The sequence below is a fragment of the Pseudophryne corroboree genome, chromosome 1 (genome assembly GCF_028390025.1).
Source record: "Pseudophryne corroboree isolate aPseCor3 chromosome 1, aPseCor3.hap2, whole genome shotgun sequence".
Lineage (NCBI taxonomy): Eukaryota > Metazoa > Chordata > Amphibia > Anura > Myobatrachidae > Pseudophryne > Pseudophryne corroboree.
In genome coordinates this window covers 259,495,131-259,522,644 of record NC_086444.1, presented here as the reverse complement: position 1 = coordinate 259,522,644, position 27,514 = coordinate 259,495,131, and positions in this window count along the sequence as shown.

Below are 27,514 nucleotides of genomic sequence, written 5' to 3'. Positions count from 1 at the left end.
CCAGTTAGGAGAGGACTCCTCAGTCTTGCCAGTGACATGGCCTGCAGGACTACTGACATTCCTGACTGAGGAGGAAATTAACATTGAGGGAGTTGGTGGTGTGGCTTGCAATACTTGGGTACAACAGGAAGAAGGGATTTAGGTGTCAGTGGACTGAAATAATTACATTCCTAAATAAAGAAATAATTCCACACCGAAGAGGTTGCTTTTTTGGTATTTTGCCCAGGCATGACAATGGGCTTTCTCATCCCATGGAGAACAGTTGTCTCCACTACTGCCTTATTCACACAAACCACATCACCATCAGAATCCTCATTGTCAACATCCTCAGCGCCAGCTACACCAATATCTTCCTCATCCTGGTGTACGTCTACAGTGACATCCTCAATTTCAGTATCAGCAACTGGACTGGCAGTGCTCCTCCCAGCAATTGTAGGGGGCATGCAAATTGTGGTAAAAGCCTCCTCTTTCCATACAGTGTTTGGAAGGTCAGGCCTAGACATTGCAACTGCAGTCACACTTGGACTCTCCTTGGGGATTTGTGATATCTCCGAACACACAGCTGTTTTTTCCTGTGCTTGAACAAGCTTCATTATTTTTATTTTTCGAGAGGGAGAAGGTCTTCCATCCTTATGAGAAGCTGACTTTTAGTTAAAAATTTAACCTTCGCTTGTGTATACAGCAGCTCAATTAAGGTAGCTGAGCCACCAGTCATGAACATAGGCCAAGGCCTTAGCCTTTCCTTGCAACTTTGTGTCGTGAATGGCATATTGCCAATTTTACATTTCTCGTCTCATAATTTATTTTTTTCTGATTATTAATTTTTGCTTCTTGGATTTTACCTGCTCTCTATGTCATTGGGCATAGGCCTTAGCAGACAACGTTGATGAAATTACATTGTCAATGTCATGACTGGTGGAAGCAGTAGCTTCAGCACTAGTACTAGGAACTGAAAGTGGTTCCCGATCTTCCACTATTTTTTCCTAAAAATTGTTGTTCTCCATTTCACAGGATAGCACCCCTTTATTATTACAGCACACAGAACAGTGCCCCTTTATTTTCACAGCACCTCTGTATTCTTACAGCATACAGAACCAGTGTGCTTCTATTTTAACAACAGCAGCACACCTGAATTATTACAGCATACAAGACTAAGCCAGCCCCCCTGTATTTTCACAGCATACAGGACCAGTGTGCTTTTATTTTAACAACTGCATCCCTGAATTTTTACAGCATACAGGGCCAGTGTAATATTATTTTAATAGTAGCACCCCTGTATTTTTACAGCATACAGGTTCAGTGTGCTTTTATTGTAACAATAGCAGCACCCTTAAATTATTAGGCATAAAGACTGAGACAGCATCCCTGTATATTTACAGCATGTAGGACCAGTGTGCTTTTATTTTAACAACTACACCCCTGAATTTTTACAGCATACAGGACTGGGCCAGCACCCCTGTATTTTTAAAGCATACAGGACCAGTGTGCTTTTATTTTAACAATAGCAGCACCCCTGAATTATTACAGCATACAAGAGTGGGCCAGCACCCCTGTATTTTCACACCATACATGACCAGTGTGCTTTTATTTTAACAACTGAACCCCTGAATTATTGCAGCATACAAGACTGGGCCAGCACCCCTGTATTTTCAAACCATAAAGGACCAGTTTGCTTTTATTTTAACAACTGAACCCCTGAATTATTACAGCATACAAGACTGGGCCAGCACCCCTGTATTTTCACAGCATACAGGACCACTGTGCTTTTATTTTAACACCAGCAACCCTGAATTTTTACAGCATACAGGACCAGTGTGCTTTTTTAACAACAGAAGCACTCCTGAATTTTTACATCATACAAGACTGGGCCAGCACTCATGTATTTTTACAGCATACAGGACCAGAGTGTTTTTATTTTAACAACTGCACCCCTGAATTTTGACAGCATACAGGGCTAGTGCAATATTATTTTAATAGCAGCACCCCTGTATTTTTACAGCATACAGTACCAGTGTGCTTTTATTTTAACAACTGTACACCTGAATTTTTACAGCATACAAGACCAGTGTGCTTTTTTAACAACAGAAGCACTCCTGAATTTTTACATCATATAAAACTGGGCGAGCACCCCTTTATTTTAACAACATACAGGACCAGTGTGCTTTTATTTTACCACCAGCAACCCTGAATTTTTACAGCATACAGAACCAGTGTGCTTTTATGTTAACAAAGATGCACCCTTGAATTTTTACAGCATACAAGACTGGGCCAGCACCCCTGTAATTTTACAGCATAAAGGACCAGAGTGTTTTTATTTTAACAACTGCACCCCTGAATTTTTACAGCACACAGGGCTAGTGCAATATTATTTTAAAAGCAGCACCCCTGTATTTTTACAGCATACAGGACCAGTGTGCTTTTATTTTAACAACTGAATGCCTGGATTTTTACAGCATACAGGACCAGTGTGCTTTTTTTAACAACAGAAGCACTCCTGAATTTTTACATTATACAAGACAGGGCCAGCACCCCTGTATTTTAACAGTATACAGGACCAGTGTGCTTTTATTTTAACACCAGCAACCCTGAATTTTTACAGCATACAGAACCAGTGTGCTTTTATGTTAACAAAGATGCACCCTTGAATTTTTACAGCATACAAGACTGGGCCAGCACCCCTGCATTTTTACAGCATACAGGACCAGTGTGCTTTTATTTAACAACTGAAGCAACCTTGAATTTTTACAGCATACAAGACTGGGCCAGCACCCCTGTATTTTAAAGCATACAGGACCAGAGTGTTTTTATTTTAACAGCTGCACTCCTGAATTTTTACAGGACCAGTGTGCTTTTATTTAACAACTGAAGCAACCTTGAATTTTTACAGCATACAAGACTGGGCCAGCACCCCTGTATTTTAAAGCATACAGGACCAGAGTGTTTTTATTTTAACAGCTGCACTCCTGAATTTTTACAGGACCAGTGTGCTTTTGTTTTAATAACAGAAGCTCCCCTGAATTTTTACAGCATACAAGATTGGGCCAGCACCCCTGTATTTTCACAGCATACAGGACCAGAGTGTTTTTATTTTGACAGCAGCAACCTTGAATATTTACAGCATACTAGACCAGTGTGCATTTATTTTAACAACAGAAGCACCCCTGAATTTTTACAGCATAGAGGAGAACAGTGCCCCTGCCCCTGTACAACACAGTGACAGCCAGGGCAGCAACACCCATGTACAGTTGCAGCAGCCCTAACAGCACATGAAACACCAGTGACAGCCAGGACAGCACTCCTAACAGCACAGGTACACCACAGTGACAGGAGCAGCACCCCTACAGAGCACACACTGACCCCACCCGACACCACCACCCACAGAGAGACAGAGCTCTCAAGTCCAGAGTGAAAATGGCATTGATGCGTGGCTGTTTATATGGAATCCAAAACCTGCGAGAATCCGACAGCGGGATGATGATATTTTGCCTTGTCCTGGTTTCCGAGTCTGCCGGGAAGTACCGAGCCGTGAAGTTTGGGATGGTTTGGTTCTCTGGGCACCGAACCCCCTCATCTCTAGTTTTAATTAACAAGTCATGTAACAATTTAAACACACATAAGTGCAAATAGTTAACATTCATTGTACATAGAAGGTTAAACAGGCTTATAGTTTCATCACGGTAGAGTTTAATAAATATAGTATAAAAATAGCATGGGAGAGGGGATCAGAGACAGAGAAGGAATGAAGCACTAAAAATATAATGTCATCTGTAGATACTATTCATCATAGAGCTAATATATATCCTAGAAATGTGTTTTTATTTTATTCTTGTGACCCCTATAAATACCTTTTGCAAGGCTTCTCTAGGTACAAAATTTGTGCCTTGAATCTTTATAATATGCAGTTCTACTAGAAGTACTGTACAGCTTGTAGTGATATCACAGCACTAAGTACAATATTTGTGGCAGTATACTGACAAACAATATAGTCACAACATGTGAAATGAATAGCATTTTCAATAATGTAGTCTTTATTATATTGCACTTTTTTGTCTCCTATCACAGTAACATGTTAGAATTTTGAGTTTTAAGAATGTGTAACAGTTTCTTGTTTTGCTTTCAAGCAAGATAAACAATTATCCTGTTCCACTCTTTGTAAGCAGTAAGTTCTTTCCATGTGGTTTTCCTCCCCCAAATCACTTCCCTTATGCATTGTATAAAGCCTAACAAAATGACCCTCAAGGGTCATGGGATATATCTCATGGGTAGCTGTTTGCTTTTTTTTAAAGTGGCACCTGCTGGGAGCCTCTTAGTATCTACAGGCTGCTTGGATTAAAACAATTCCCCCCCCCCTTTCTCTCATGCTTTGGGACAAATATCCACAGGAAGCAACTCTTTAGCATGAAGCAGAACTGCTGAAGAGGAAATAAAATGGGAGATGGTTAGGCTGAGATTTATATGCGATCTTGTTGACCATTTTCTGCTTTGTTCGCTGTATTTGCTATTATACTGTCATTCGTAGTCTTTTTTTTCAACAGCAATTTGCTTGCATTTACCTACAATGCATGTTCCATTTTTGAAGTAGCAGTGATTAAATAAAAAGATGCTTCTTTATCGCAGATTATTTTATTTTTTAACTAGAAAGCAGACATTGTGGGTAGTATATAAAGATAAGAAACAGCAGCAAAATATCTAGATTTAATGGGAGAATAAGGGTTTTCATTTGATAATTATTTAGATTGTTTAGTTTTTATTTACTTTCAAATGCACTTTTTAAGCCAAATTACATATCATCTATAAGATCTATAAGATGTACTGAGAACAAAGACAATAAAAGGGGTAGAGCGAAAACCAAATATATTTTCTATTTGTATGCTGCAATTAAGTGAATTTTTTTTTATATATTTTACAACACTTTCAAGAAAATACAAAGTTATGCAGGGGCCAAACATTTAAGGCCGACTCTCTGTTCTGCCGATGCAGATCCAGTCTGCCGATCAGCGTTACGTTGGGGAATTTGCCAAAAACAGCATGTTAAAAATCCCAAAATTGATGATCCTGATCAATTTTTGGGCAAAATCGGCAAATGAAGGATTTCCAATATGTTGGATTACCCTGATCCCCCGACCCAGGCATAAGGACAACAGGGCATTATGAACAGTTTCTTATATAGCGTAGCAAATTCTGTTGAGCTTTACTATTAGAGTTGCCCCAATACTCCCCTTTTAATAGGGCCCCTTAAGTTAAAGTTACTATATTAAGCGTATAAAAAATCTCTAAAAAAAAACCCCACTGGGCTGATGACAATTCCAGATGCATTCACCTCTGCACCAGTTGCATATGCACCAGTGTATGTCAGCTGTCAATCAAATACACAAACTCATCAGGGTCATAAACACAAGTATAGTGTGTTTACATTTGTATTTAAAGTGAAAAATGCATTCGCTTATAGGCTTTGTTTTAATAAATGAAAAAAATATATAGGAATTATCAATGAAGATAGCAACTAGTTTTGACCTTCATCATCGCCAGTCCTCACTAACCCACAATATGGCTACTGATATGCATATCTGCTTCTACATGTGAATCTTGCACAATTTGCAGTTACACTTACTGTATCCTTTTACTGTCAGGGCCAGATTAGCAATGGGTGGATGGAGCTACAGCTTCTAGCCTCCACATGAAAATAGGCCCACCATATGGCATGATGATATCCATCTGCCTAGGTGGCCACACAGTCAGCCATAAACCAGAAGTAATAAAACTGTTTCAGTCTTCTCACAAAATAATGCAGTTTTTATATTTTTATGAATTAGGTCCTGATAGTGTAGGGTTGTACATGCAATGTGGCACTGGGCCATCTGCACATAGCACTGATTACACCTCCTCCCTTCTTAGTATAGCCCCTTGCACATTTTCAGCTGCAGGCTCATCTGTCCCTTAATCCAGCTCTATTTAGCTTACTCAGACTGTGCGCACTGTGTAAAGATACACAAGTGCCAGATATGCATTCAGATGTAGATATGTCTTTTAGGGGGGCATGAGCTGTAGAAATTTGCTCATTTTATGTTAAAACAATTGTAATAACCCCAACTCAGCATGAACACCAAAGTGTATCCTCTTTATAGGAGCCATCTTTTTAAAATGATTGGGAGTCCTTAAGATACTGTACATTATTTACCATTCCTACAGTACATAGACTTGGCTAGTGGCTTAGATAGCACAACTGTTTGGGTAAAGTTTATTTATTTCTATGACATATTCTCCCAGCACCAGCAGATATTTTGTCCAAGCAGTGACTTTATCCGTATTGAGTTATATTGATAACAGCTTAAAACAGCATTTTCAGTTGGACAAGTGGAAGCAGCTGTCCAAACAAGTTTAAAAATAATTTCTTTGAGATTTGTATCTAATTTATTTTTTGTAGGTTGCACCCTTCCTTATCCAACATAGATTGGAGACTGCTCCATCAATATAAGACCTATTTAGAGATTGTACCCAAAACCATCATTGTATTTAGTTTGGTGTTAGACTGCCACAATTCATATCAACAGACTATGAGGGACAAGCCTGGAATAATTTATTGAGTACAGGACACCTGGCTAGGACTGTATGCATAGATATATATAGATGTATGTCAAAATGAGGGGTTTCATTATAATAACTGAACATAACCAAGAACTTACTGTATAGATTTTCTGCAGCTATGCCTATAGAAATCAAATTCTTAGAAACTAAAAGAGCTCTACTGTAGGTTTAGGATCTTATTATTGTGGTTGAAAGGTTTAAGGATAAAGTAATCTAATAATGGAATTTAAAAGAATGCTTAAGAATAAAGGATAAATCAAAAGAGATGTTTCCCTTATGCACAGAACATGTAGCAGCAGGTGTGCAAAAATTCATGACATATTTAAAAGAAACACCAATTGCCTTGAGAATTTAATGAATGCATGACATTGGTAACCTTAGTGACATTTTTTTGCAAATATTGTCTGTAAGCAGAACATCTAAAATATTTTAGAATCTATAGTTAAAGTTGTTTTTTTTAATCACAGATGAAAACAATGTACCTGGACACTTGTCAGTCTAATGCATACAGCAAACTACACCACAACTTTTTTTTAAGTGTCTTTTAAGTTGTTAATGCAATTCTATTGCATACTGTATGTAGCCTTCACTGAACCACTACTCTGAATGAAATGCTGAAGAATAAGGGGTCTGTTTAATATCCCTCAAAAAAGTTTTTTTCAGACAACTGCCACATTTTTGAGATTTGTGGTAGTATCACAGCAGGCTTCCTCTTTACACTCATAAAAAAGTCACCATACAGTATATTTCAATGGGGACTGCAAAAAAAAAAAAAAAAAATCCCCATTTACAAGCTTGGGGCCCTTAGCTAACACTATGTTTAGATGACTTTAGACCATAGTTCTACTTTTCCAAAATGTTGAAACATTTGTTTACCTTTGATCCCTCTTATGGTTTCTTAAGCTTAGTACTTCTTAGCCAGATTCAGGAATTTAGTAGATCTGTTTTGAAAAGAGATTGGTACTAATCACCTCTTTGAAAACTGATCAATGAGGGAAAAGTTTAGGTTTCCCTTCATGCAATCATGACCAAAATTATTTCAAGAGAAATCACACTTAACAATCATGACTACATCTTACTAAACAGCACAATAATTAAATTAATAGTATTAACATTTAATTAACAGGGAGCCTGATTGAGAGTTTTGCTCTATGACAATATTTACAGCTGACTGTGCATGTGCCAAGATCACACACCGCAAGCAACAAAGACTATTACCATAGTCATTAGCAGTGAGGATTCATTCACAAGTAACTGACAAGAAGTGACCATTTTGTGGTACTCTAGGTAACTAGGTATGGCAGCAAAAGACAGGCATGTTGTAACCCTCTCTGCGTCATGTCTCAGAATGATACTGTGATCCCTTATGCAGATAAAATGGCACCAGCATCTCAGATCCATAAGCCATACTGAGTGACCATAGACACACTCTGAGAGTTGATGTATGAATGATCTGTGTCCGGTACTGTGTACAGTATATGTATGCAGTTGTGGACAGATGCAATGACTCTGGTGGGCATCTCAATACAATTTCTGGTGGCTGCAGCATTAGCATATATTTTCACATCCACTGCATACAAATATGCAGCTGCAGATGCATTAATGTACATCTCTGAATTAGGCCAAGAGTTCCTTCCCCATCCTGCTTTCTCATTAAAAAAAACTAAACACCTTTTTCCATAGGAAGAATTGCTGACTCTGCTTTCAGGTGGCTGGTCCAAGGGTAATGTCCAGCCATTGAAAAGCATAGCAATTGTGATTCTGATCACCTTTTGTCCAGGATCAGTCCAGGTAATTATCTGATCAGGGCCCTGAATTTATAATCTCTGTCAACCTCTCCTCCTTACTACTCCTCCAATTCCAGGACATAATCACATGACCTAAGTTAAATATGTTTTAAAAATCTAGTCAAGGTAGCAGGTGGGTCTCTAAACCAAAGAAGGTCATAACAGCTGTAAATCAAACTAGGTCTAGACATGTGTATAATCTATCTTCCAAATATCTGAGTGATTCAGAAATATCTATACTAAAAAAGGGGCTCAAATTTGCTCCAACATGTGGGCCCAATATCTTTGATTTGTATGTTGATCTAAACAAATATGTGCGGACTCTTTGCTGCAAACGATATTTTACCAATAATCATTTAAAAGGTACATGCGATTCTTCCATTCCTATAGTATTGGATAGCACAGATTATATTTTACTGGCAAATTTAGAAGATTTGTGGAAAGAAAATAACAGAAATACAGGATAATTTGTATATAAGAAACATTTTTGATGTAAAAAACCTGGACCGATTTAAGAAAGAAATTGGAATTTTTCCCATTAAGTGCTAAGAGCAGTAGTACTGAAGCCTTCTATCGTTTTACCCTAGAGGACTTCAAGGATCTGTGCAGCAAATACTATAATGGAAAACAACCTTCTAATTTAAATAAAAGAGAAAGAAAAGCCCTCAAGACATTGACAGATGACAACTGGAGGATTGATTATCCTCAATCGTGTGGATTATATCTCTAAATCACATAGACAATTAAGTGATACACAATATTACTGTACATTAAAAGGGGATCCCACTAAAACATTCCAAACGGAACGAAAATAATTGTTGGAGGGGGCCTTGTCCTTAGGGGTCATATCCATGGAGGTTTATCATTTTCTTTTTCTGCCACACCCTACCATTCTGTTTTTTATTATCTTCCAAAAAATCACAAATCACTCACGACACGTCCTGGGAGACCTATTATTTCTGGTATTAATTCTTTAACGTCTAACCTGTCTTTTTATGTTGATTCTTATCTTCAGTCTAGAGTGTCCTCACTGAGGTCTCACATAAGATATACCAGTCATTTTTAAAATTTGATCAATTCTATTAAATGGAAGGAGACATATGCCTTTCTTACATTGGGTGTGAGCGCCCTGCATACTCACATCCCTCACACACTAGGATGTGATGTAATTAGGAGGAGATTGGATCTTGATGATGACCTCAGTGAGGAACAAAAACACTTTCTCACGGACTCCATTTCCTTTATTTTTTCTCATAATTATTTTTTGTTTTTAGAGACCTTTTATCTTCAGATGATGGGGGACGGCCATGGGGACCAGGTTTGCGCCCAGCTACACTAACCTCTACATGGGGGTGTTTGAACAAACCAATGTGTGGGGTAGTGACTGGGTGGCGAACCTGGTCCTCTATGGCCGTTATATTGAGGATCTTTTTATTATTTGGGATGGGGATTTTTCTTCTGCCACTGCATTTATTCACTCTCTTAATTCTAATATATATAATCTGTCCTTTACTTCCACTTTTCACACCTCATGAATCAACTTCCTGGATGTGGCCCTGGAGATTATTAACAATACTATAGTTACCTCTACATATAATAAAGAAACAAATCCAAATTCTTATTTACATTTTACAAGTTCCCATTTCAAACCTTGGAAACAAAATATCCCAAAGGGCCAATTTATACATTTGAGATTAAACTGTTCACGATTTGGCAATTTTTCTGAACAGGCCAATACACTCATAATGTCCTTTAGGGAGTGTGGGTACCCAGAACATATTTTTCAGAAGGCATTGACTGAGGTTTCTGACATTGATAGAAGTAACCTTCTACAATATTGTTCCAAGAAACAGAAATCTGAAATGGAGAAGGACAAGAGTTCCTCCTTTATATGTAAATATAATAGCTGTGCCTGACAAATTAAAAATATAGTAACTAGAAATTATAAGGTTCTTAGACAGGACTGGATCTTGGGGGATATTCGGCCACCAATACCACAAATAATATATAGAAAGAGGTTAATGTCAAAGAAACCTGCCAAGGGTCAGAATGGCTAGCAAAAAAACCTATGGGTTTCTTTCGTTTTGGTAAATATAGGTGCCAAATGTGTTCATACATGCCGAAAAAAGGTCTCCATCTAATTACCCCTAGCTATAAAGAATGATACCCATCAGATGATTGTGTATCGTCTTATGTCATCTACCTTCTGAAATGTAGTTGTAACCTTTGCTATGTTGGTCGTACAACCAGAACCCTCCGGATAAGATTTATGGAGCATAAACGTAACATTATTAGGGGATATATGAAACATAGTGTTTCACGCCATTTTCAGTCTGTACATGAGGGGGACCCCAAACAACTCTCTATTATTGCATTGTAACACATTGCGCCCACTATAAGAGGTGGCAATAGGTTTTCAATTTTCTGTAGAAGAGACATTTTTTGGACACTTCAATTTAATTCTCTCCATCCAATGGGTTTAAATGAGAAAATGAAATTGAATGTGGTATTGTAGTTTCTGTACTTATTTATTATAATTGGGTCTACATGTTGGAGGTTTGCGTATAAACAATTATCTATGTGGTTATGTATATGACCTATATTGAATATTATTCAAAATCTCTATGTGAAGGGAATCCTATTCTAACAAATGTAATAAATGTATTACTGTGGATTATTATTAAGATCCATTATATTATATATATACAGAATATATGTTCCTATTTCTTCACATAATGTGTGTAAGATGTATTTGATTAAATCAGAGTTTCCCCGCTATTATAGTATGAATTGTACTGCACTATTAAGTGAAATAAACAAATGTTGTTGTTGCCTGGTAACCAGTTAATCCGTCTGACCAGGGGACTCTCTACTGGCTGTGCCCAGTGCGTGCCGATCACGTGACAACTCCACTTCACGTGATTGCATTCCACGGGGCTCTGGATGCATTCCATGTCTGCCCGCTGTGTGACTGATGAGTATCGGTGTCTGCGCACACACAGGCGGGCAGCTTACGGACCACATCATAAGCGTGGACTTCTGGTTATGTCGGAGTCCGCTCAGCAGCACTATGGGATGCAGGCGGCGCACCTGGGATATGGCTAATCAGAGTAAGTGATTAACCATCACTCCGATCATGTGACCACAAAATAACCCTTGACCCCAGAGAATATCTGGTTATATATAGATAAAAATATTCTATTTTTAATAGAGTCGACTGATGGATTGCCTCTATGTCTATCTTAAATAATTATATATATTATAAATGTGTTTTTATTATGTTTCTATGGATGGATAATACAATTATTTTATACACACCTGACAATTGTCAGATCATTAAGGAGGTTTAAATAGGCCTACTATGGAGACTGAGAGTTACTTATGACGAAGCTAGGTGGCTGTGCCTAGGGAAACACGTTAAGAGTGAAAGAACTTCCACTGCTTTATTCCACTTGTGCAAACAGATCCAGATATGGGCTATTAATTACTCCCTGGACTACATATGTCATTATTGGGACCAACTGCAAAACAGCATTATTTGGAACACCAAGTGAACTGCAACAAAACAGCTTGCTTGCTGAAATCTCCAAGTGCTATTGGACTCCATCACTTTCACGGGTCACACCAGCTGTCTATATCATGTTCCTGTTTGGGAGTATATGCCATCATATGTCTGGTATCCAACTGTGGAAATTTAAAGAGGTCAGTTATATACAGTACAATTAAATTTATGTCTCAGCACTACCTCGTGTTTTTAAGTTGTTACTTTTAGTGTGACATATTAATGTCAAATAAATAATTTGTATTTTATCCATCCATTTTTATTCATTGGAGATATAACCAGCGCCAGTTCCTCTTTGTACTCTAGTTTGACAGTATTAATAACATCAATTAACAAGTCAACATTTTGTTTTTACCTTACTCCTCCTCCACTCTTACAACTGTGAACCTGTGGTGTAATATTTATGAATTCGCTATTCTGTTTTTAGAAATGAGTTTGAATGATCAATCTAAATTATTGTTTAAGCTCAGCCTGTTGATATAATTTGACCATATAAATGGATGCTTTAATATTTATTTTAACAAAATGCATCTATATGGAACAATCTCAAATAAGTCTATGATTGTCTAATAAATATTGTGGAATCTGGGCAGTATTCCAACCATTAATCTCATCTTCAATGAGCATTTGTAATATGCTTCATGAATACAAATTATACTTGCTATCTTCCCTTTGTTATATAGTTGTGTCTATTTACATTATATGTTAGTGAAGCCATTATTTCAGTTGCTTTGTATTGTAATCAACTGATGTAATTCTGATTAAATAAAATACATGTAGACTTGAAATAACATTAACAGTGTGTTCAACTCTCAAAAGGCATTTTCAGCGTAGATGCATTTTCTGTCTTTTCTTATTTGACAGCTTCCTAGCATGAAGGGGTTGGAAAATTTGAAACATTCTTGGGCAGTTTGCCAAGTCTGTCAGTGGGTAACACTTCCAATTTCTGAGCTCAGTCTCATTAAATGTATATTCTAATTCAGTCTGTACTTGGTCTCTGTACATCATAAGTCATTGCCTACTCATTACTTCTAGTGTGAAATATTACATTTATGCAAACCCCTCAGATAGGACAAAGTGTTGAAGGCAAAGAGCAAAAAGACATGACATTAGTTCATTTGAATGTATCAGCTGTTTTCCCCGTTTCATCATGTGTCGATGTTTAAAAAGTTTAAAACATTTGTTTTTTAAGCTCTTAAGGATAATTCTGCTTTTCAAAAACTGCCCTGTGTTATATGTGCTTATGGAGCAAGTGGGATATATTCATGGCGGAAGGCTAAAAAATCAGTTCAAAGTATAGTCTTTTGCCAAATTACACTTTTCTCCTAATATATTTGTTTGCAGATCTCATTTATATATCAACTCATGAGAAAAAGGAGACATGGGAATTTTATTATTGCATGTCACAGTTGTAAAGTATAACATTTGTGTTTCATGGTTTGTCTAAAATGCTTTTTCTTACATAAAATGTACTTTAATTATGAAAAAAGACATCTAATTTGAAAGAACAGGATTTCTGTTGTTAAGTACATTCAGATTGTACATAAAAATAAAGTAGCCATCTGCTAAACTGGTAACACATAAAAGCATTGTATACACTCCTATAGGTAATTTATGAACCAGCATTGTTGGTGGATAAAAGCTTAAATTGCTGGTGATGTGCAGCGCTTTTTAAACCAACCTCATTACAGTAAAAAGTCCTATTCTCTCCACTTTACTAACAGGTTAGTAACAGGTTACTAACCACTTAGCATCAGTCCCAGGCCTGTAGGAGCAGCGCAAACAAAGATTCAGGCACTGCGCCTAGGGGATTTTCTTAGTGTTAATGACCTGTGGGTTACAAGGAAAAAAGTAAAACTACTTCCACACTGCTCAAAAAAATAAAGGGAACACTTAAACAACACATCCTAGATCTGAATGAATGAACTATTCTTATTAAATACTTTGTTCTTTACATAGTTGAATGTGCGGACAACAAAATCACACAAAAATTATCAATGGAAATCCAATTTATTAACCCATGGAGGTCTGGATTTGGAGTCACACTCAAAATTAAAGTGGAAAAACACACTACAGGCTGATCCAACTTTGATGTAATGTCCTTAAAACACGTCAAAATGAGGCTCAGTAGTATGTGTGGCCTCCACGTGCCTGTATGACCTCCCTACAATGCCTGGGCATGCTCCTGATGAGGTGGCGGATGATCTCCTAAGGGATCTCCTTCCAGACCTGGACTAAAGCATCTGCCAACTCCTGGACAGTCTGTGGTGAAATGTGGCGTTGGTGGATGGAGCGAGACATGATGTCCCAGATGTGCTCAATTGGATTCAGGTCTGGGGAATGGGTGGGCCAGTCCATAGCATCAATGCCTTCATCTTTCAGGAACTGCTGACACACTCTAGCCACATAAGGTCTAGCATTGTCTTGCATTAGGAGGAACCCAGGGCCAACCGCACCAGCATATGGTCTCACAAGGGGTCTGAGGATCTCATCTCGGTACCTAATGGCAGGCTACCTCTGGCGAGTACATGGAGGGCTGTGCGGCCCCCAAAGAAATGCCACCCTACACCATTACTGACCCACTGCCAAACCGGTCATGCTGGAGGATGTTGCAGGCAGCAGAACGTTCTCCTTGGCGTCTCCAGACTCTGTCACATCTGTCACATGTGCTCAGTGAGAACCTGCTTTCATCTGTGAAGAGCACAGGGCGCCAGTGGCGAATTTGCCAATCTTGGTGTTCTCTGGCAAATGCCAAACGTCCTGCACGGTGTTGGGCTGTAAGCACAACCCCCACCTGTGGACGTCGGGCCCTCATGCCACCCTCATGGAGTCTGTTTCTGATCATTTGAGTAGACACATGCACATTTGTGGCTTGCTGGAGGTAATTTTTCAGGGCTCTGGCAGTGCTCCTCCTGTTCCTCCTTGCACAAAGGCGTAGGTAGCGGTCCTGCTGCTGGGTGGTTGTCCTCCTACAGCCTCCTCCACATCTCCTGATGTACTGGCCAGTCTCCTGGTAGCACCTCCATGCTCTGGACACTACACTGACAGACACAGCAAACCTTCTTGCCACAGCTCGCATTGATGTGCCATGCTGGATGAGCTGCACTACCTGAGCCACTTGTGTGGGTTTTAGACTCTGTCTCATGCTACCACTAGAGTGAGAGCACCGCCAGCTTTCAAAAGTGACCAAAACATCAGCCAGAAAGCATAGGAGCTGAGAAGTGGTCTGTGGTCACCACCTGCAGAACAACTCCTTTATTGGGGGTGTCTTGCTAATTGCCTATAATTTCCACCTGTTGTCTATTCCATTTGCACAACAGCATGTGAAATTGATTGTCAATCAGTGTTGCTAAGTGGACAGTTTGATTTCACAGAAGTGTGATTGACTTGGAGTTACATTGTGTTGTTTAAGTGTTCCCTTTATTTCACAGAAGTGTGATTGACTTGGAGTTACATTGTGTTGTTTAAGTGTTCCCTTTATTTTTTTGAGCAGTGTATATTGCTTAACTACTTAATTGGATAATATTTTTTCCAAAAATAGATTAGAATTGTTTTTTTCATGATTAAATTATGTTAAGAACACCTATCTGTTTAAAAAACACACACAAAAAAATAGATTTTTATGTAATATCAGCAAAAACAATGATGATTGGATCATCAGACCACTGATGGTTGGTACATCACAACCATCGTGAATTCACATTTTTCTGATTCCTGCTCCTGTCTGTAGCATTCAGGGTCCAGAAGAAAGGTAAGAGGCTGCTGTTTAACATTTCCCCAGCGGTTGCTAATGTCTACAGTTGTGGGGTGGGGGGTGCTGCTAGGCTGAACTATCAGCATCTATCGGCATCACAGCAGGCACAGTATGGAGGGATCCAGGGGAGGCAGATATAACATGTGCAGAAAGGGTTAGATTTGGGTGGGTTATTTTATTTCTGTGCAGAGGGGGTCATTCCGAGTTGTTCGCTCGCAAGTGGATTTTAGCAGATTTGCTCATGCTAAGCCGCCGCCTACTGGGAGTGAATCTTAGCATCTTAAAATTGCGAACGATGTATTCGCAATATTGCGATTACACACCTCGTAGCAGTTTCTGAGTAGCTTCAGACTTACTCGGCATCTGCGATCATTTCATTGCTTGTCGTTCCTGGTTTGACGTCACAAACACACCCAGCGTTCGGCCAGACACTCCCCCGTTTCTCCAGCCACTCCTGCATTTTTTCCGGAAACGGTAGCGTTTTTTCCCACACGCCCATAAAACGGCCTGTTTCCGCCCAGTAACACCCATTTCCTGTCATCACATTACGATCACCAGAACGAAGAAAAAGCCGTGAGTAAAATTCCTAAGTGCATAGCAAATTTACTTGGCGCAGTCGCAGTGCGGACATTGCGCATGCGCATTAAGCGGAAATTCGTTGCGATGCGAAGATTTTTACCGAGCGAACAACTCGGAATGAGGGCCATAGTAAATACTGGCTGCTTTATTTTTACACTGCAAATTAGATTGCAGATTGAACACACCCCACCCAAATCTATCTCTCTCTGCACATGTTTACAAAAATCCTGCTGCAATCAACTTGGAATTACCCCCTTTGTTCATGTGGTATTTTTGTATTTCTTTTTATCTAGGGCCTCATTCAGCTTCAGTTGGAAAATTGCAAATTTGCAAATTGGCCAATTATCAGATGACTGCACATGTGCTGCGACCACATCACACGTGTGCGAAGTTTGAAATGCATTTACAATGCAATTGCAGGGTCAGCAAAGTGTGATTTCATAGCAATTGCCAGGAAGTGATAGTCTGTGGGATGTTACTGTCATTTGTGGGGAGGTTTGGGGAAAACGCAGGCATGTTATGGAAATTTTTGGGGCGTGCATCTAACATCAGGTGCGATTGCTGTGATTAAAAACATGGCACTGCTGTGACTGCAGCTGCACATATCCTGTGTATGCGTAGGTCAATTAGAATTGTCGATGGTACTCAATTTCTGCGTATGATTTGCAAATGCATTGGCAAATTTGCGAATGCATCAGTGAGTGTCTGTTACCTTTCTGGGCGGATCTTCACATACGATTTTTAGAAGAAGCAGGTCTGAGAAAATCACAATTTCCATCTCAGTAGTGATCCAAGCAGAGTGAGGTCCTTAGTTTTTAGGTCTGATATGTCATTTCGATGTCACTTTTACTGCTTTTAAAAATTATAAACTTTTTTTTTTAAAACTTAGATATATTTTTTTTCTTATAAAACAGCCAATGCTCTGTTCCGTTTTATTTCTCTCTCTTATAAGAAATTAGGCAAAATTTTAAATTGCAAGATTCCTTTAACCGTTTCTATTTATTTGCCTTGTTTAAACATCTTAAACGTATCTCAGTTGTGTACCTCTGAGGAACGATGGAAGAGAGTTAGAGATAAATGGAAGTAGACCTAACTTACATTCCCCAACCTGACCATATGAATGCTCAATTTATTTCAGCTATGAAAGCAATTCAATCCTCTTATTTGCAAGAGGTTCACGTTAAAACACTTCATAGGGCATACATCTCCCCAGCTCAATATGCTCATTTCAATACGGCAAATTCTGCAGAGTGTACTAAATGTCATTGTTCCATTGCTTCTTTCTTTCAGTGTATGTGGGACTGCCCATATGTACGCCATTTCTGGTTTAAACTCTAATTTTATCAAACGTATATTCAAACTTTCTGTAACCCCGATCCCACTGCCTGTCTCTTAGCTGATTTTACAAACTGGGACCTTGGTCTAGATAAACGTGCTTTCTCCCCATTACTTACAGTCATAGTAACGGTTGCAAAAAAAATATTACTAACTCATTGGTTGTCTCGCACTTCACCTCCGCTCTCTGAGGTACACCAGAAAATATTGCAACTTATGTATTTTGACAGAAAAAGTGCCGTAACTAATATTGTTAACGGTGTTGTTGCATTTTATAAAAAATGGGTCTTATATATACAAACTCTTGACCACTCAACCCAAGACTCTGTTTTTGCCTTATTTGATTGTGCAGGAGCTAATACAATCCCGAGCCCAGATAATTAGTACCCACCCTGAACAGGCTGTGGGCGGAAGCAGCTGTGCGGGCAGTGATGAAGTGGAAGTGATGCGCATGAGGGTGTGCACGTGTGTACGAGGGAGCCAGGAGCCAGGGAGTGCCTGGAGCATTAAAGCAAGCCAGGCACTGGTGGTTAACCAGGGGGAGCCAAAAAAGTGGATCCATCAGCACGGGAGACAGGGTCTAAGAGGTGGTGAGCAGCGCTGGTGAGCAGCAGAGCAACGTGCCGGGAGAAAGAAAGCGACGGAGGCTGACTGAGGCCGAGGATGAGGCTGGAGCAGGGCTGCTGGAAAGATCCAACCCAGGGGAAGCAAGTACCGGTGAGTAGGTGCTGCTGCAGGTGGTCGTGACTCCCCCCGGACATGCAAGTATCATATTTATTATTGTATTGACTGTTTTATTGACTGTTTTCCATTGATACATTTTTATATATTGCATTACCAATTACTTTACTATGTTTAAAATTGTTTCCCTCCACAGCTAGGTTATAGTATCATATTGTGTAGCATAGTCTATACTGTTTGTATTGTATTGCATAGTCTGTATTGTTCTTAGTGTACTGTATTGTTTTCTAAAGGTACAGGGAGTTAGAGTTTTTTTAAACAAAATGGGGGTGGCCTTGATTGAGAATCTCACTCAGTGCATGTCGTGCATGATGTATGTGCACCTGGAGCAACCGGCCCAGTGTGAGTACATCTGCGTGAGGTGTATGCGAACAGTTGCCCTGTAAGCCCAGGTAACTGATGTAGAGCAAACCGTTATGCAACTGAGGAGTATTCACAATCTCGAGCAGAGCTTAGATAGAATGGTGGAGGAGTTGCAGGGGCGGCCACCGGTAGACAAGGATGATAATAATCAGGTAGCTAGCTGGGTCACTGTTAGATGGAAGAAGAGGAGGGGGAGACAGGACATCTCTGATCTGCCAAACCCCAATAAATTTGCCCAATTGGATGAAGATTCTGGGGATGGCAGTGAGGAAATGACGGCATTGGAGAATGCCGTTCCTTCTAGCAACCCGAGGAGTGGTCCCTCCAGGACAAAGGGAACAAATGAAAGTGAGATACCTAGCCAGATTGTGGTGGTAGGGGATTCTATTATCAGGAGAACAGACAGGGCAATCTGCTACCGGGACCATGATCGCCGTATAGTCTGTTGTCTCCTGGGTGCTCGGGAAAGGCACATTGCGAACTGGGTAGAAAGATTTTTGGGAGGGGCTGGGAACAACCCAGCGGTCTTGGTTCATGTTGGCACCAACGACAAAGTTAGTGGTAGGTGGGATGTCCTTAAGAAAGATTATAGGGACCTAGGCCAAAAATTAAAGGCAAGGACATCTAAGGTAATATTCTCTGAAATATTACTTGTGCCACGTGCTAGTCCAGGGAGGCAGAGGGAGATTAGGGAGGTAAATGTGTGGCTCAGGGACTGGTGCAGTAAAGACCGTTTTTTGTTCTTAGAACACTGGGCGGACTTCTCAGTCAGGCGCCACCTTTTTTTCATGATGGATTGCACCTGAATGAGGAGGGGGCAGCGGTGCTGGGGAGAAAGATGGTTAGAAGGTTGGAGGAGCTTTTAAACTAGGTGCCTTGGGGGAGGGATTAGAGAGAATTAGTGGGACAACTAGAGAGTGAAGAAAAATGGGATGTATAAAGTATAATGTGGGTGGAGGGGGGAAGGAGAAAAATAGTCAGCGATGGTAATTTAAGGGAAACTCAGGTTCCTAAGAAAACGTTCTCTACAACAAAACTTATGGATCAGGGAATTACCAAACTTAAGTGTATGATTACAAATGCAAGAAGCCTAACAAGTAAAATGGGGGAATTAGAAACTATTGCACTTAATGACCAATATGATATAATAGGCATTACAGAGACATGGTGGGATGATTCTCATGACGGGGCAGCAAACATGGAGGGGTACACACTCTTCGGGAGAGATAGGACTAATAAAAAGGGAGGGGATGTTTGTTTTATGTTAAACCTTTCTTCAAATCATATTTAAAAGAGGTAATTTATGAGGGGACTACAGATAACGTGGAGCCATTGTGGGCTGAGATTTTAAGTGAGGGTAAAGATACAAAAAAACTTTTAATAGGTACATGCTATAAACCGCCAGATATTAGTGTGTGTGATGAATTACTAATCTTGCAGCAAATCGAAAAAGCTGCATTTATGGGGGACGTCATTATTGTTGGGGACTTTAATTACCCAGACGTAAACTGGAACCCCGAAGCAGTAAATACAACTAGGGGTAATAGGTTCTTAAACATACTAAAAGATCACTACTTGTCCCAGGTAATTGAGGAACCAACTAGGCATATGGATATACTGGACCTAGTACTAACTAGGTCCATTGCTAGGTCAATTACCATTGCTTCTTAACCCTCTCACAATCCTTTCATTTCTAATACATTTCTGCACCCACTTTATCTACGCTTTTGACACACCCCATACTAAATCTACACCCATTGAGACTACACTGCTTTTCTCACCTGCATTTCTGCAATTCTTCTGCTCTGATTCCCTTACAGTCTCCACTCCTACTTCCACTTTCCCTCAACCTATTTACCTACTGAACACTATGTCAAGGCTTTCTTATACTCCCCACATCACTCAGTGTCTACCTAATAATGTATCTTTATCCTTCCCCCCTAGTCTCCTACACCTCCTCCTCTGTCTCCCCTCCATCCCTCTGTTTCCTTCCCCCTCCTTTCCTGTTACCCCACATTCATTTACCTCTGCCCCATGGTCCTGCTATCCCACAACTCAGCCCTGCTCCCTCTCTCCCTTCCCTGTCACTTCCCCATATCCCCATCCACATCACACTGACCTCCCTCCCTGCCCACCTCCTGCAGTTTCCCCTCCTAGCTCAGGCACCCGTACCATCACTACTCTCTCATCATCCCTGTCCTCAAAGTTAATCTCACCTCATCGCTACAGCAACCCTGATAATCTCATTTACATCTCTCCCACAAACTCATACCCCCTATCCTGTGCCCTCTGGAATGCCAGATCTGTTTGTAACAAACTGGTCCCCACTCATGACCTTTTCATTTCCAACTCCCTACACCTACTAGCCATTACTGAAACTTGGATTACGCCCTCTGACACTACTTCTCCTGCTGCTCTCTCTGCTGGGGGCCTCACATTCTCACACACACCCCGACCTGGGGGTCGCCATGGGGGTGGTGTTGGGGTCCTTTTACCTTCTAGTTACTACTACAAACTCATACCACCAGAACCATCCCTTACCTTCTCAACATTTGAGGTCCATGCCATACGCCTCTTCCAACCAGTCCATCTTAGAGTAGCTGTCATTTACCGCCCCCCCTGGCACTGCTTCCAAATTCATCGACAACTTTGCTTCCTGGCTTCCTCACTTCCTCTCTTCTGACATTCCCTCCATTATCCTAGGCGATTTCAACATCCCTATTGACATCCCCACACAATCCCCTGCCTCTAAACTCCTTAACCTCACCTCTTCACTTGGTCTCTCCCAGTGGACCTCCTCACCCTCTCATGTGAATGGGAGCTCACTGGATCTGGTCTTCACTCACCGCTGTGATATTTCTGATTTTTCCAACTCCCCATTTCCCCTCTCTGACCACCACCTGCTCTCCTTTAACCTATCTCTTTCGACTTCCCCATCTCTACCTCCTAAGGCTACCATCACTAAGCGTAACATTGAAGCTATTGACACTACATTCCTTTCCTCCCTGTTTGACTCACTTCTCTCTCCTATTCTCTCTCTCATGCCCTGAACATGCCACTTCCACATACAATGCATCCCTTACTTCTGCTCTTGACTCTGTTGCTCCACCAACCACTATTCACCCTCGCAAATTAACACCTCAACCCTGGCACACCAAATGCACCAGATATCTGCAAAAATGCTCACGTACTGCTGAGCGACACTGGAGGAAATCACGCTCTAAGGCAGACTTCCTCCATTTCAAACTTATGCTCTCATCCTTCAGTGCTGCCCTTTCTCTTGCTAAACAGTCATACTTCAAGAACCTCATCTCCTCCCAGTCTTCCAACCCCCGGCGCCTCTTTGCCACTCTCAACTCACTCCTCTGCCCACCTCCACCTCGTCTCCCTTCCTCACTCTCTGCTCTTGACTTTGCCACTTACTTCACATCCAAAATTGACTCCATACGTCAGGACATCACATCACACCAGTGCATCAGTAACCAGCTTTCTCCTATCCCTTACCAACCCTCCCCATCCCTCGCACCTACTCTGACATTTTTCTCCCATGCATCTGGAGAGGAAGTCATGGCCCTCATTCATTCCTGTCCCCTCACCACCTCCCCACTTGACCCTATCCCCTCCCGCCTCCTCTGCTACCTCTCTCCTTCTGCTTGTTCCCATCTTTCCCACCTTCTCAATCTATCCCTCTCATCAGGCACTGTCCCCTCTGCCTTCAAGCATGCACTCATCTCTCCTATTCTTAAAAAACCTACACTTGATCCAAACACTCTCTCCAACTACCGACCCATCTCTCTCCTCCCTTTTGCCTCCAAACTCCTTGAGCGTATTGTCTACAATCGTCTTACTTCCTTTCTTTCCTCACACTCACTGCTTAACCCATTCCAGACTGGCTTCCGTCCTCTCCACTCCACTGAAACTGCCCTTACAAAAGTATGCAATGACCTCCATGCTGCTAAATCTAAGGGACACTACTCTATACTTATTCTACTTGATCTCTCTGCTGCTTTTGACACTGTGGACCATCCTCTCCTACTGCAAATTCTTCACTCCATTGGTCTACGTGACACTGCCCTCTCTTGGCTGTCCTCCTACCTTTCTGACCGTTCTTTCTCTGTCTCCTCTCATGACTCCACCTCCCCCTCACTTCCACTAATTGTAGGGGTACCCCAAGGTTCTGTCCTTGGTCCTCTTCTCTTCTCTCTCTATACGTCCTCACTAGGTAAGCTCATTAGTTCTTTTGATTTCCAATATCATCTCTACGCTGATGACACCCAAATCTATCTTTCCTCTAGAGACCTCTCCCCTGCTCTCCTCACTCGTATCTCCAACTGTCTCTCTGCTACCTCTTCCTGGATGTCCCAGCGCTTTCTTAAACTTAACATGTCTAAGACTGAGCTGATCATCTTCCCTCCCTCCTGCATAACCTCACCTCCTACAATCTCATTATCTATTGATGGCACTACTATCTCCTCTAGCCCCCAAGTTCGCTGTCTTGGAGTAATCCTTGACTCCTCCCTCTCCTTCAAACCACACATTCAGCACCTCTCACAAACCTGCCATTTTCATCTAAAAAATATTTCCAGGATCAGACCCTTTCTGACCCAGGATGCTACTAAGACTCTTATCCACTCACTGGTCATCTCCAGACTGGACTACTGTAATCTGCTCCTGACTGGCATTCCTGACAAATACCTCTCTCCACTCCAATCTATCCTCAATGCTGCTGCCCGGCTCATCTTCCTCACCAAACGCACTACGCCCACCTTTCCTCTCTTACTAGACCTTCACTGGCTCCCCTTCCCTTTCAGAATCCATTTCAAGCTTCTCACACTCGCTTACAAAGCCCTCACCCACTCCTCTCCCATCTACATCTTTGACCTTATCTCCCTTTACACTCCCACCCATCCTCTTTGCTCTGCTAATGCACTCCGACTCTCCTGCCTACGGATTACTTCCTCCCACTCCTACCTCCAAGATTTTTCACGTGCTGCACAACTTCTTTGGAATTCCCTACCTCTCCCCCTCAGACTCTCCACCTCTCTACAAAACTTAAAACGGGCTCTCAAGACCCACTTCTTCACCAAACCCAGCCAAATCTCATCCTAACCCTCTGTTCTACGCTCTCTATGTACCCTAACTGTGTCACCCCTGTCTGTCTACCCCTCCCCTTTAGAATGTAAGCTCTCATGAGCAGGGCCCTCTTCCCTCATGTGCTTATCCTTTCTTACTTTAATAATCTTCAACTGCACCAATTCCATCAGTCTTCTGCCACCTGATACTTATTCCAGTGTCATCTGCTGATGTAACTATGTTTATTTACCCTCTACTTGTCCTATACTGTCATCAACTGTAAGTTGCTGTTTTCCTGTTTGATTATTTGTTTATGTACTCTGTAATTGGCCGCTGCGGAACCCTTGTTGAGCCATATAAATAAAAGATAATAATAATAATAACTAATAATGAGGAAATAATATTAAATACTAAAGTAGGGGAAAGCCTAGTAAATAGCAATCAAAATATGATCACATTCGATATCAGCTTCCAAAAACAACAGTATAAGGGTCTAACTAATACTTTTTACTTTAAGAAAGCTAATTTCATATTGCTGAAACAAGCAATGAGGGACATCAATTGAGAAATTATATTTTATGGTAAGAATACTGCTGAAATGTGGGATGTTTTTACAACTGTGCTCAATAAGTACACTCATTTGTGTATTCCCAAAGTCAACAAAAACAGGAGTAGTAAATTCAAATCGATGTGGCTTAATAAAAGGGTCAAGGAACAAATGGATAAAAAAGTCATGTTTTCAAAGCATTTAAGTCTAACAGAATGGTGGAATCATTCCAGTTCTACAAGGAATGTAACAAAAAATCCAAAAAAGAAATCAGAGCTGCTAAAATAGAAAACGAAAAACAAATCGCAAAGGAGTGTATAACAAACCCCAAAAAGTTCTTTAAGTATATAAATGGTAAAATGTTAAAAAGGGAGAATATTGGGCATTTAAATGGTGAGTTGGATGTCTTGATTAATGATGAAAGGGAAAAAGCAAATTTATTTAATAAATTCTTTTCATCAGCATTCATGAATGAGGACAGGTTGACGAGAGTAGAGCATAACATAAGCTACAATAACAATCTGTTGCTAGGTACTTGGTTAAACGAGGAAGTAATCTGGGAGAGACTAAGTAAAATTAAGATAAATAAATCTCCTGGGCTGGATGGACTCCACCCCATGGTTCTTATGGAACTTAATGTAGAGATATCGAGACCCCTATATTTGATTTCAGAGAGTCAATTAGATCAGGAATGATACCAAAGGACTGGCGTATAGCAGAGATAGTCCCAATATTTAAAAAGAGTTTTAAAACTCACACAGGTACGTATAGACCGGTAAATTTGACATCTATAGTAGGGAAATTACTAGAGGGTATATTAAGAGACAGCATACTTGAGTACTTGGATATCTCCAAAGTTATTACTAGTATTCAGCAAGGTTTTGTGAAGGACAGGTCATGCCAAACTAACTTAATAAGCTTCTACGAGAAAGGGAGCGATAATATTGCTCAGGGTCAAGCAGTAGATGTAAACTTTTTGGACTTTGCTAAGGCCTTTGCCAAATTTCCACATAAGAGACTAATTCTCAAATGAAGGGAGCTTGGGGTAGGAGACACAATTTGTACTTGGGTGAATAATTGGCTGTTCAATAGGGAACAGCGAGTGGGGATTAAATGGGCTCTGGATACTCTGAATGGGCTTCAGTGCTCAGTGGAATACCACAGGGTTCAGTACTCAGACTATTGTTGTTTAACATATTCATTAATGACCTAGGAGAGGGACTGGAAAGCACAGTTTCAATTTTCACAGATGATACTAAGCTATGTAGAGTAATTAATTCAGACAAGGATGTTGATTCTCTACAGAATGACTTATCTAGACTTGAGGTCTGGGTGGATAAATGGAGAATGAGGTTCAATACAGACAAATGTTAAGTTATGCACTTTGGGACTAACAACAATCAGGCAGCCTATAAACTAAATGGGGAAAATGTAGGGATAACAGTAGTGGAAAATGATTTGGGAGTAATCATCGGCAATAAACTTAGTAGCAGTACGCAATGTCAAAATGTAGCAACAAAAGCAACTAAGGAGTTAGCATGCATAAAACAGGGAATGGAGACAAGGGATGAGAGTGTAATCCTGCCACTGTGTAAATCATTGGTGCGGCCACATCTGGAATATTGTGTACAGTTCTGGGCACCTCACTATAAAAAAGGTATCTTGGAACTCGAAAAGGTTCAAAGGTGAGCCACCAAACTGCTTAAGGGGTTAGAGGCACGGGATTATGAGGAAAGACTTAAAAGGTTAGATTTGTTTACACTGGAAAGGAGGCGACTGAGAGGAGACATTATTAATATTTTTAAATACATTAAGGGACAATACAAGGATTTATCAAATGATTTGTTTATCAAAATAACAGTACATAGGACACAAGGACATTCCCAGAGGTTAGAAGAAAAAAACATTCCATACACAATGGAGAAAAGGTTTCTTCACATTAAGAACAGTAAGGATTTTGAATTCTCTGCCAGAGAAGGTAGTAATGGTGGACTTAATCAATAAGTTTAAAAATGGATTAGATAAATTCCTAGCAGGAAAAAATATCAAAGGATACAGCATTTAATTAATATAAAAAAATCTATATATATACAGGTTGAACTCGATGGACACTTGTCTTTTTTCAACCTCAACAACTATGTAACTATGTAACTATGTAGAATAACCCCTTCATAGAAGAATTCCTTCCTCTCCCACGTGACATCTCCTCCCCATATTAGTCTTTAAAGGACAACACCTGAAGTATTATAACAATCTCTCTCTCTCGTGTATTTGCTCTTCCCTATTCCTTTCCCTCCCAGTCTTCCCTTGTCTGTGTTTTAGTCCCCACCTTCTTCTTTTTCATTTCTTTTACTTTAGTTCTTGACCCTGCATCAGGGCCAACCAGAAGATGTTACCTGCAACTGTGGGAGTGTGCTAATTGGGCATACATACTTAATATGCCTAATTGTTGTTCTGATTTGCCTGGAAACTACAAATTAAGCCGATATCATTCTAATGATAGCCACCCATACCAGTAGATGCCTGCTTGTATCCTTATCAAAACATTACAGTTAATGAATTAACAAAACTTAACTCTAAGAAATAACAGCACAAGACAACAATTATGGCATTATGGACGTGATTTAGAAAAGCTTGTGAAGAGATAAAGGGGAGAGAGATAAAATACTAACCAATCAGCTCACAGACTGTGCTTGAAAAATGAGAGGAGTTGATACTTATTTTCTCCACTTTATCTCTCTCCAAGCTTTAATAAATCTGCACCTAACTTTGATTAGCACTTTATGTGATAACATTTTAAACTGTGATAGAGGAAAAAATGGTGGCCTGGAAAATGGGGTAGGCAGATCAGCATTGACTATAAGGCTCCACCCTGAAGCAACCTAAATAGGTGTCATAAGAAGGGAACAGAATCCTTTAATTTGCCTACATGAAAATTCCATGTTACAACCCAGTTGCAAATGTAGATGACTCTGCATTGTCTTTTCTTACTGTATATGCACTCAGTTCTGTAACATACTGTGTAGTACAAATATATACAACATATACTCTGCAAACAGGTATAAATTCAATTAATTCATTCTTTCAGGTGTACCTGAATCAGATTTTCATGAAATACATTACTATAAGAACATAATAATGACTTATATTGTAGATGCTTATAATTCTAGGTTATTAGTAATTAACGT